Source organism: Meriones unguiculatus, chromosome X (genome assembly GCF_030254825.1).
Source record: "Meriones unguiculatus strain TT.TT164.6M chromosome X, Bangor_MerUng_6.1, whole genome shotgun sequence".
Classification (NCBI taxonomy): Eukaryota; Metazoa; Chordata; class Mammalia; order Rodentia; family Muridae; genus Meriones; species Meriones unguiculatus.
The window spans coordinates 74,559,522-74,571,749 of NC_083369.1; positions in this window are offsets into that span (position 1 = coordinate 74,559,522).

Here is a 12,228-nt window from a genome sequence, read left to right on the forward strand (position 1 = left end):
GCTAGTGATGAAGACACAAGTGGAGTGAATGTGAGATGACATGAGATGACTTATCAAGACACAGACTCAAGTTCTCATGTTTTGTTTTGTTTTTTTTCTCCTCCTTGGGGATTCAGGATGAGATCAATTGTTCAAAAGACTGACACTCTGGAGCAATCTAATGAATCACATTGAGAAATGTTTCTTGCTTACATAGAGTTCGTTTTGAAGAGCCAGAGAAAAAGTTGATCCTAGCCTGTGTGGCATTTCCTTCTGCATTGGCCCTGTCCATAACATGACACTCAGAAAGGTATGCCATCCTGTATCCATAGATCTAATAGGACGAAAGATATTGATTATGCTGCTTCTATGATTTTTCCTTGCTTTAAATGTTCTAAAGCTGTTCTATTCAATTCAGCAGTCAAGAGTCACATGCCATCATTTGAATATAAAGTCATTCTATCAAATCAAAAAATAAAGTCAAAATATGTAAAGCATTGTACCTTAGAAGCAGTAGCTATTTCTCAGGTGCTCAGTAACCATTTTTTAGTTCCACATAGCAGCTCCCATGTTGAACACTGTAGCTACAGAATATTTCCTTTATCTCAAAAAGTTTTATGCCAGCCTGGCCTCAAGCAAGTTCCAGGACATCCAGGGCTACACACACAAATCCTGTCTTGAAAAACAAACAAACAAATCAAACATACACACAAATCCTATAACAACAATAAAAAGAATTACAAAAAGAAAGAAAATGGAAGCCTAGTTCCTCCATATTTGGAGAGTAATCTAGAGCTACCAAAACATTAGGATCTTTTATATATAACAAAGACACACTGTTATTATCTCATGGTTCTAAAGATCAGAGGAGATTAGATTCAACTGGGTTAAGTGCTCTGCAATTCACAAGGCTGGAATCACTCTGTGGCCTGTGTTGGGTTCTTAGAAGCCTCTGGAATCTCAGGTATTGTGGTATATATGCAAGATTAGAGTCTCACAACAGTGTGATGCAGCCATGATCATTCAGGCCTTTACAGCCATTGAAGCAGGACATTCTCCCCAAGCATGGTTGGATGCCATAGAAAGCTAAAATGATACGCTCAGGATGCGAGGCTAAGCACTGCACTCAGGGTCAGCCGCTTTGGACCCAGAGAAGAGCATGTCTGATTGCATGCGGGTTGATGCCCCAGGTCCCGCCTCTGAGAAAAAGGTATTGGACGGGTCTGATGCTCTTTGGGTGGATGACACCTAAATGAACATCTGTACAAAGTCCCAATTTATTTCTAATATCAGAGATCAGACCTCTACTCTTGCCTGATGCGTCTAAAACAAAAAGGGGGAACTGTAGAGAGCTGCGGAATGCTATGCCTTAAAGATAGAGCTGGTTTCCGCCTTCCACCTTCCCGATGGTGAGTGCGCTCTGTCACGAACAACTCCACATTTGTCTAAGGCCGAGGATCTGGCTTGTTTCCATGTATGTGGACCTATCTGCATTGCCCCCGTGGCACGCCTGGGTTGGCTACCCAGAGGCTATTTAAGCTGTGGGCTGGCTTTCCCTGGGGTCCGAGGATTGTTCAATGTTCCTGAATAAACTGCATTGAAAAAAAAAAAATCTAGTATGATTAGATTGGTCTCATCTGGGTAACACCTTTGTTGTTATTTTTTTATAATTTTTATTTTAATTACAGGTTATCCCAGCTGTAGCCCCCTCCCTTACTCTCTTCCAATCCTACCCTCTCTCCCTCATCTCCTCCTTGCCCCTCTGGAACTTCCCCTTCCATCTGACCCCAGCTTATCAGGTCTCATCAGGACTGGCTACAAAGCCCTCCTCTGTGGCCTGGCAAGGCTGCTCCTCCCTGGGGCGAGGTGGGGGGAATGGGAGTTAAAGAGCCAGCTACTGAGTTCATGTCAGGGACAGTCCCTGTTCCCCTTATTAGGAAAACCCACTTAGATGCTGAGCTGCCATGGGCTACTTCTAAGCAGAGGTTCTAGTTTTTTGGTTGAGTATTTCTCATTTACCTCAGGCCATTTTTATAACTCTCACTCTGCATCTTGGCCAGGTTCATATTTTAACATTTGTCTGTAGTTAGTACTGCCTACATACTTTTTTTCCACTTATGACCACTCCTAATTTGTCATCACTCTTTTGCTAAAATTAGATTTGTTGCTCTTTGTATGTCTCTGGAGAATCACTTTGTGATGTATCACTAGTAATGAGAGCATTGTCAGGACATACAATGTGAAGCTCATTAATATGGTAATCATGCATCTGTGCTGTTATTTTGCCTAGTTTAAATATTACAGAGAATTGTGATGAAGCTAAACAACAGGGTATGGGAGTTCAGTCAAAAGTCATGAAGATATGATAAATGCATTACACGAAAAGCTATGGAAATGCAAGTCGCAAGTTAACCAGAAAATGTTAATTCAAGCCAGTTCTATCCTAAGACCTGAGAGCCTCCCGAATTCTGAGAGATGATGGGCATGATGAAAAGCAATGGACACTGCAAGCTCCATCAAAAAATACAGGACAGGCAGCTGACAGAAGGACTGTGTGTAAAAGCAATTTTTGAAAGTGTCTTAACATTTTTGAATTTGAGTGTCCTCCACATAATAAAGGATAAAGGAGCTATCTCCATTTACCTCCCAGGTCTGTTGGCAGTGACAATGGAGAGTGGACACAAATGCAAAACAGCTTAAAGTAAAAGACATTGGAAATCAGGAAAGACTTAGGACTGCAATTTCCATGGAGTGATTTGATGGTATTATCCACATTGCCAAAAAGCCACCCCTCTGCTGAATCTACTCAGCAACACAAGGCCAAGGTTCCTACTTTTTAAAATATATTTTATTTTTATTTTTATTAATTATAGTTTATTCACTTTGCATCCCACCTGTAGCTCCCTCTCACTTCCCCTCCCAATCTCATGCTTCCCTCCCTTTTCTCCACCCATGGCCCTCCCCTAGTCCACTGATAGGGGAGGTCCTCCTCCCCTTCTGTCTGATCCTAGTCTATCAGGTCTCATCAGTAGTGGCTTGGTAAGGCTGTACTCCCTGCTCAGGGGGAGGTGATCAAAGAGCAGGCAAATCAGTTCATGTTAGATACATTCCCTGTTCCCATTACTAGGGAACCCACTTGGACACTGAGATGCCATGGGCTACATCTGTACAGGAGTTCTAAGTTATTTCCATGAATGGTCCTTCATTGTAGTTATCAGTCTCAGAAAAGACCTCTATGTTCAGATTTTTTGGTTCTGTTGCTCTCCTTGTGGACCTCATATCCCCTCCAAGTATTTCTATCTCCCCCTTCTTTCATAAGATTCCCTGCACTCTGACCAAGGTTTGGTTATGAGTCTCAGCATCTGCTTATGATACCTTCCAGGGTAGAGTCTTTCAGAGGCCCTCTGTAGTAGGCTCTGCTTAAGAGTATATGACATCTCATTGACGGCTGTTGGAGCTACCACCAGGGCATTAGCCATGAGTCATACTGGGCAGACTGCTCAGACTCTGAATAATCATTTAGCCAATGTAGCTCATGCCTTAGTTGTACATAAAGGAATTAATGCTCAACTAAAAGGAAGCTTGATGGTGTTCAATCAGAGGATTGACCTCTTGCAGGAGCAAATTGATACCCTATGGCAAATCGCTCAACCTGGCTGTCAATGAAAGTATGCTGGACTTTGTGTCACTAGCATACAACATGAGAATTTTTCCTGTGCTGCAAATCTGTCTAAACAATTGTCGAGCTATATTTTAGGTAATTGGACTGGAGAATTCGATACTACGATGGAGCAGCTGAGAGTGGCCATTGTCACAGTAAATTCTACCGGAGTGGACGCAGGACTAGCCACAGGATTATCAACATGGATTGCTGCAGCCATGAATCATCTGAAGGAATGGGCGGGCATGGGAGGGTTAGCAGGCCTTCTGGTGTTGGTCTCCTTGGTTTGCCTGTGGTATATATGCAAGATTAGAGTCTCACAACAGTGTGATGCAGCCATGATCATTCAGGCCTTTACAGCCATTGAAGCAGGACATTCTCCCCAAGCATGGTTGGATACCATAAAAAGCTAAAATGATACGCTCAGGATGCGAGGCTAAGCACTGCACTCAGGGTCAGCCGCTTTGGACCCAGAGAAGAGCATGTCTGATTGCATGCGGGTTGATGCCCCAGGTCCCGCCTCTGAGAAAAAGGTATCGGACGGTCTGATGCTCTTTGGGTGGATGACACCTAAATGAACATCTGTACAAAGTCCCAATTTATTTCTAATATCAGAGATCAGACCTCTACTCTTGCCTGATGCGTCTAAAACAAAAAGGGGGAACTGTAGAGAGCTGCGGAATGCTATGCCTTAAAGATGGAGCTGGTTTCTGCCTTCCACCTTCCCGATGGTGAGTGCTCTCTGTCACGAACAACTCCACATTTGGCTAAGGCCGAGGATCTGGCTTGCTTCCATGTATGTGGACCTATCTGCATTGCCCCCGTGGCACGCCTGGGTTGGCTACCCAGAGGCTATTTAAGCTGTGGGCTGGCTTTCCCCGGGGTCCGAGGATTGTTCAATGTTCCTGAATAAACTGCATTGAAAAAAAAAAAAAAAGAGTATATGACAATTGACTTTCACATTGGAAATGAAATTTTGTCTCATATCTATGCTAAGCCTGGGAAAACAAACTCAAAAACTCTTCAAGGGCCATGAAAATGTGAGCAAGCAGAAAGTGTTGGGCACCAGTTGTGGTGAAGACAACAGGATAAAGAGGGTGGATATGGTGGAGGATAAAGAAAGGAAATGACCACTGTTGCCTCTGCAGGCCCAGGATTTCATTTCACACTAACCATAAGCTGTTGAGTTCACAGATGTGAAAACTGGGATTTAGATGTGCTCAGTGCTTACTGAAGAAATGGGCAGTGAAAGATTGAATATGATCATGTTCATATCATTTCAGGGTCTTTTCTAGGCTCAGAGCTCTACAGAGGAGGCCAGATGATTTTGTCCTTGGAGAAAACAAAAGTCTGCAGGAGCAGTTGAGAGAGCAAACCTGAATAAATGTTAGGAGTACAAAATGGAATAGCATACACTGAAGGAGAGTTGAGTAGAAATCCCCTTTCTGGGAATTTCTGAAAAAAGCAAAAGTAAGAAAACAGAACATTCCAGAATAATAATAATAATAATAATAATAGAAGATAGGGTCAGAAAATAATTCATTAAAGGAGAATTCAACTAAACTTTCTCTCCTGAGTGTTTCTCTGAAGATGGAGGAATGAAAGCAAAAGTTCCTGAAAATGAACAATTTTATACAAGGTAGATTCCAGCAGGGGTTATTGTTTGACAGAGAAAGAATGATCATTAGTTACCATGACAATCAAGGTTCAAAGTTGATTGCAGACAAACTGCTTTTACTATGTCAATTTTCCTTTGTTTCTGTTTCAAAGATAAAACTTTATAACTAACACCTGATAATTTAAAAATTATTAATGTATATTAATTATACTGAATTAATGGCTTAATATTTTTGTTTAAGTATATCATGTACTTTGACTTTACTATTTCCCAAGGAACAACCTTAGCTTCTACTCTTTTAATTCTAGTACCCTTCTTCTTCTATGTTCATATAATATATATATGAACATATATATGTACATATGTATACATATATGTGTATGTGTATGCATATGCATATATATGTATATATACATATGTATATATGTGTATATATGTATATTTATAAAAAACACAATGTATGTACATATGTACATACAGGCTTCATGTACAAAGAAAACTATGGCATTTTCATGTCAGCTACTTTTTCAGCTGCTGTGATAAAATATCCAGGCAACTTGAAGGAGAAAGAGTTTACTTTGACTCACAGTTTGAGGTATTGTATTTTCATGGTGGGGAACTCTCCTTTTGAGATAGTTCTCCAAATCTGCTGTCAGCAAGCAGAGAATAATGAATGCTGATATTCAGTTAGCTTTCTCCTTTTCATGAAGTTAGGCACTCTAGCCAAAGGAATGGCGTTGCCCATTGTGGGCAGATCTTTCCACCTCTATTACCCTAAACAGGTAATCTCTCATAGGCATGCCCAGAGGTTTGCCTATTCTGTATAAACCTTAAGAGGCATTGACTCCTATGTGATTCTATAACCTATCAAGATGGTAACTCAGATTATCAATCACACTGATTAATTTTTGCTTAATGTGATGATTTTTAATTCCATTAACTTTCCTACAAATCACATAAGTTTTCATTACTTTATAAATGAATGAAACTCCAGTCAATATACATGCCACATTTGTTTTACCTCTTCATCTTTTGGTGAATGCTTAGGCTGATAGCGTGAATTGATTATTGTGAACGGTCCCATGATAATTAAAGATGTGCAAAATCTGTGGAGTAGGCTGAATTCCAATCATTTAAACACATAGGGATGACTTCTTGTGCTGTTTATTCTGTTTATTTTTTTTATATTTTATAATATGGATTCTATATGTTCCACTAAACCTTCTTTGTACCAGATAATTAAGTGTTTTTAGGTGTCATCTCAAAGAATTTATTTTACTTGTGATGGAATGAGGAGGTGAGTGGTACAGGGAAAGAACAGATACAGGCCTAGAACTAGTGTAAGAGTCAAGGTTGGGGTAGAGTAATGAAAACTAAAAACAAAAAAATATGCAGAGAAGTTTTCTGTTCTGTGCCACTACCCAAGTTAATTCAAGTCACTAAATCCTGATAGTCATGAATCTGAATAAACATTAGTCTGAAAGAAGAGGAAAGGAAAGTGACCTGAAACTATATGCTATTACTACTGTTAGGCAACACAAGTAAATGCTTAGAGAAAATTGTCACCATAACAGTTAATTGCAATTATTATGCTCTTTATTTGTCAGTATTTTAAAAGAATCAGAGAATCATTATGTGGCTCAGTAAATCTATGCTTAGTTGGAAATTCAAGAGAAATTAAGCCAAATGTCCTTATATAAACTTACACAGGCATGTTCAAAGAAACATTACAATAGAGGAAACATAATAGAAACAAGAAAAATTCATCAAATGAATGAATAAGCAAAAATGTGTTTTAAGTTTTAAACAAAATGCAGTATTATGCTACAATGAAAAGTGAACTGCAGATACCTGGCAAAACATGGGCAAGTCTTGATAGGATCCTGAAGAAGACAGACACAAATTGACACACATTGTCATATTTTAATTTCATTTATGTGACATATCCCAAACAGGGGTATCTATAGAGATTAGTTCTCTGTAACCAGACTTTTGGCTACTTTATTTGGTTCTTTTTCCTACCGCCCTTCTCCACCACAATCCCTTCCAACTGCCCCCCCCCCCAACACAAGGTAAGAAAGAGGGGAAAAGGTGTCTCAATATTATTAGATTACTTCCTGCTGATTGGGGTCATTGAAAATTTGTTGTCAGGATAACTCAAACCAACAACACAATCCAGAAACCAGTAACAGTAATAACCACTACCACCACCAGCAGCAGCTGAACCAAACAGCAATCATACTTCCTCTCGGGTCTCTGGCATTTCTATCCTCTGAGTCCCCAGAGTTCCAAATATAAACTGTCTTCATCTGGCAAAATTAAGCCTCCCTCCCCTGCCAGAGCACAAGACAAATCTTAGTTAACAGCTGTGGTTTATCTGAAGTAGCTCCAGATTCCATAGCTGGGATTAAAACAAAAACAAACATTCACATAACATTTCTGCATTTTTAAAGAAACCAAAAATTATCACCAGAGTTCTTTATCAGAGGCTTAGAGTTAAGCCAATGCTGTCACTGATCAGGAGTAAGGAGTTTCTTGGGGAGTTGTAGAATCACAGAATTCAAAGCCAATTAAGCTTGGGGTTCTGCTTTAAAATTTTAAAATTGTGGAATCTGTGATCAACAACAAATAAATCTCTGAAAGTGAATTCATGCTGGGTGTTTTTTTTTTAATTAATTGCATGACACTAGTCTTCACTAAGATACAATTTTCCCTCTAACTCTAAAAAGATAGGAGGGAGGAAAATTGGGCTGTTTTTCATTTACACTTTCCCTCATGTGACATTTTAATTAGTCCCCAAGAAAAATGTTTTGTTATTCTTGATTTTCCTGTTTAGAAAGCCTTAGCATGTGTTTCCCCCAGGACAAAACATTTGTAGAACTGCTGGGGGATCAGTGTCAATTCTCATTCCTGCCTGAGACTCTGGTAGGTCTGTGGTACAAGAGGATTTGGACTTTCAGATACCTGCAAGGAAGCTCCTGAGCACTGCTTCCCATGACTGCCTTTCTGCCAGGAAGATTTGTTCCATTAAGTCTGCTCATGCACTGGTCTCTGTCAAAATGTGGGGATTTTGTGGTCCAGTGGTCAAGAGACACTCACTCCACATCCAAAGGAGAAAAGAAATTTGTGTTAGTTTGTTTTAAGAAGGCACTGAGGCTGAGGCAGGAGAACTACCTTTAATTTTGAAGCCAGTCTTGACTACATTGTGAGTTACAGGCTTCTCTGAGATTACAGACTTGAGGACTCCAGGAAACTTAAGAAAATACTTCTTAAAGATAGGTACTGCCCTCTCAAATTACAACCTTCTTCTGCATGGATGTCTACCTCAGACGTAGCCATAGAAATGTTGCTGTTCATATCTTAAGCAAAGAATTAATACAGATTTGCAGAATCAGAACAAATTTACCCTAAACAGTGTTTAGGTCTAACAGAAGCTGCAAATTCTTTTACAGTTCAGAGAGGTACCTGGACCTTGACCGATTGCATACATGTGGCATCTGGAGATAGCCCTGATGGAAGATTTTTCAGTTCAGGGACTCCAGAGACCTTCCTTTGAACATTAGGATTTTAACCCCTCAGGCCTTATTCCCAAAATGGGGAGATGGTACAGAGGAAAGTCAGTAAGCTGGTCCCAAGGTACCACAGTGCCACGTCACTAAAAGTTACAGTAGTGGTAAACATCAGGTAAGGGATATTGTCATTAGTTCTCACATGAGTTTGGGTCATGTTAAAAAAAAAACTGACCAATGAAAAAAATTCCAGTAAATTAATTTAATAAATGCTTCTGGCCTTACGACCCCTGATGGTGGCCTTCATTTTCTGTTGTCATTTTGTCCTAAGGAAAATTATGAGTAAGAAAAAACAGATTCCTAAAAGGACATCTGTTCAGATCAGGGGATCTAAGAATTGGAAAGAAAATGAGGCTTTCACTTAATCAGAAATACAAAAGGGACAGGGGCTTAAGGAATGGAGTCAGCCACAAACAGGATCCATTAAGGAAAAGTGGACAAGCAGAGGAAAACCTGTTTATTATGGCCATTGAAGTTGAGGGGGAGCCCTTAATCCCAAAAAAGAGCTGGGCCTGCAAGTGGGTAAAGATGCTAGACAACAGGGTCACCAACTAAAGCTGAGTCCCTAGTACTCATATAATGGGAACAGAGAGCAAACTCCTGATAACTATTCTCTGATCTCTACATCTGCACCATAGTATACATAGACAGACAGACAGGCTGACAGGCAGGCAGGCAGGCACACACAAACAGACAGGAAGGCATGCAGGCACACAGGCACAAAAGGGAACACACATGCATGCATGCATGCATGCTAGCATACATGCAGGCATGCATGCACACACAATGAATCATGTCTTATTTCATACAGAAAATAAAAGGGCTCAGCAGAAGTAATGGTTAATCTTGTTTGTCCACTTGATTGCGTAAGGAATCAATTAAAATTCAAGCTGTAACAATTCTGTGAGGAACTTTTATTTGATCAAATTATTTGAAGCAGGAAGATCCATCCTAAATATGGGTGAGTGAGTATAGCCCAGATAAAAGGACATGAAAGAAGGAAACTGCTTTTTGCGAGCTTGCCTCCACTCTATGTCAAATTCACCTATCTTGCTGAAGTGGTATTTCTTCACTGAAATTACAACATCTTTGGTATTTCAAGGTACACTAAAGATCAGCAGATCTCCAAGAATCCTCCAGGCCTTCAGCAACAGCGATATCTAGCCTCATGAATTTAACAACTATCAGATTCTCAGCCTTTCTGTTTTCAGACAGCATCCTGCAAGCCAATCTGTATTAATCCCACTGTGTACCCTTGCACTTACACACACACACACACACACACACACACACACACGCACACACACATACTCTCTCTCTCTCTCTCTTTCTCTCTCATTTTAACAGTTCTGTTCTTTTAGAGATCCCTGACTAATACAGTAAAAGTATGTGCCACAAGCCTAATAACCAAGTTTAACCTCCAGGAGCCACTCAGTAGAAGATAACTAACTTCTCCAAGGTGTCGTCCAGATGTCCATCATGACATGTACACGGCCACACACATACAGCTCACACAAAAATGAATATAATTTCAAAATTAAAAAAAAATAAGTTTGTTGAATATGTTGCTATCAGTGCAAAATAACTATAAATATGCATGTTAGTGCTTATTTTGTCATGCTGCAAAGGATACTTCACTGTTGCACAAATTCTTACTGTCTCCATAAAGGTAGCTTTTCAATTCTCATTAGTTTTGCAGTCTAGCATGTATTTATTCTCAAAGAGGGTCAAATAAGATGTCAGTATGGATCAATGTCTTCCAGAGAATCAAAGAACTAACTCTTCTCATATTGAGGTCTAGGTCAGAACAATGCAAAAAACCTAGGCATGAATTCTAAAGAACACGGACATCCTACTGTCTCCCCAGCCATGAACATAGAACAATAAAATTTTTATTCACAGCAGTAACTCACAGGCCCTGGATTTCCTTAAGTTCTTCTTCTCAGGCCAAGCAGAGGAGGCTGATGGGAAACGGTAGTGGATGAGGAATTGTATGACTTGCTGGATCACACAGAGAATGCAGGAAGCCAGAACTCCCAAGAAAGGGATCCTACCAATGCCTGGAAGCTGAGAAGAGGCTCTTAGGTATGGTGCCTTTGAAGAATAGCATCTCCCAGAAAGTACCAAGAGCCAGGTACATTGCCCAGGCTTCTGACCCTACTACTTAGAATTCTAAAAAATATGGTGACAATTGTGTATAATATCCAAGTGAAGCCCTGAAGTATAATGAGTGAAAACTTCTTACTAGAGATTTAGCAGAGTAATATTTTTTTTAACCTAGATTCAAAAATTGTGCTCTTTGGTGATAGATATTTTATGGGCATGATGGTTTGAATGAGAATGGCCCTCATAAGCATATGCGTTTGAATGCTTAGTCACTAGTTAGTGGAACCTTTTGGGAGGGATTAGGATGTATCTCCTTAAAGTAGGTGTTCACTTGATGGGGAAGATATGTCACTGAGGGTGGGATTTTAGGTTTAGGAAACTCATGCCAGCTTCTCTCTCTCCCTCTCTTTCCCTTCCCCCTTCTTTCTCTCTCTCTCTCTCTCTCTCTCTCTCTCTCTCTCTCTCTCTCTCTCTCTTTCTCTCTGCTGGCTGCTTGTGGATCAGGGGAAAAATCTCTTGAGTGCTGCTCTAACATCATGCCTGTCTAATTCTCATCATAATGATCATGGACTAACTCTCTAAAATCAAATGCAAACCCCAAGTTATATGCATGTATAAGAGTTGTCTTGATCATGGTGTCTCTTCATAGCACCAGAACAGCAATTAAGACAGTGGGTATTTAAATGTGCACTGAGTAAGCAATTTTGAAATGCTTTAGGCAAGGTAAGGATTTTAAGAAGGAAATTATATTTAAGTATGCATTCAAATACATTATGGAAGAAACATCATAATGGTAATAAACGTTTTAATGCCTTAGCAACATTAGATTTTACAAATACAGAGAATATTTATAATTTTTTCATATAAACACTCAGTGTGGGTGTTTATTTTCTTAGCACTTCTACTAGTCAGTATATTTAAATTTCTAATATTCAAAGTGAAATGAAAATGGAGTTTGCACTTATATAGACCTATAAGATATGATAAACATAATGAAATCTATACACCTAAAAAAGATAATCAAGAGAGCCGACATGGGATAAGATGATCAATCCTCATTTAGAAAGACAGATGGGATGTGCATTGAATGTATGACAGGAGTCTACTGAGCGCATCTGAAAGACTCTAACTAGCAGTGTTTTCAAAGCAAAGACTCATGACCAAACCTTTGGCAGAGTACAGGAAATCATAAGAAAGACTGGGAGTTAGTTTGATACAGAAAGGATAGGAGCTCCACAAGGACCAAATATATCTGGGCACAGGGTCTTTTCTGAGACTGACATTCAACCAAGGAC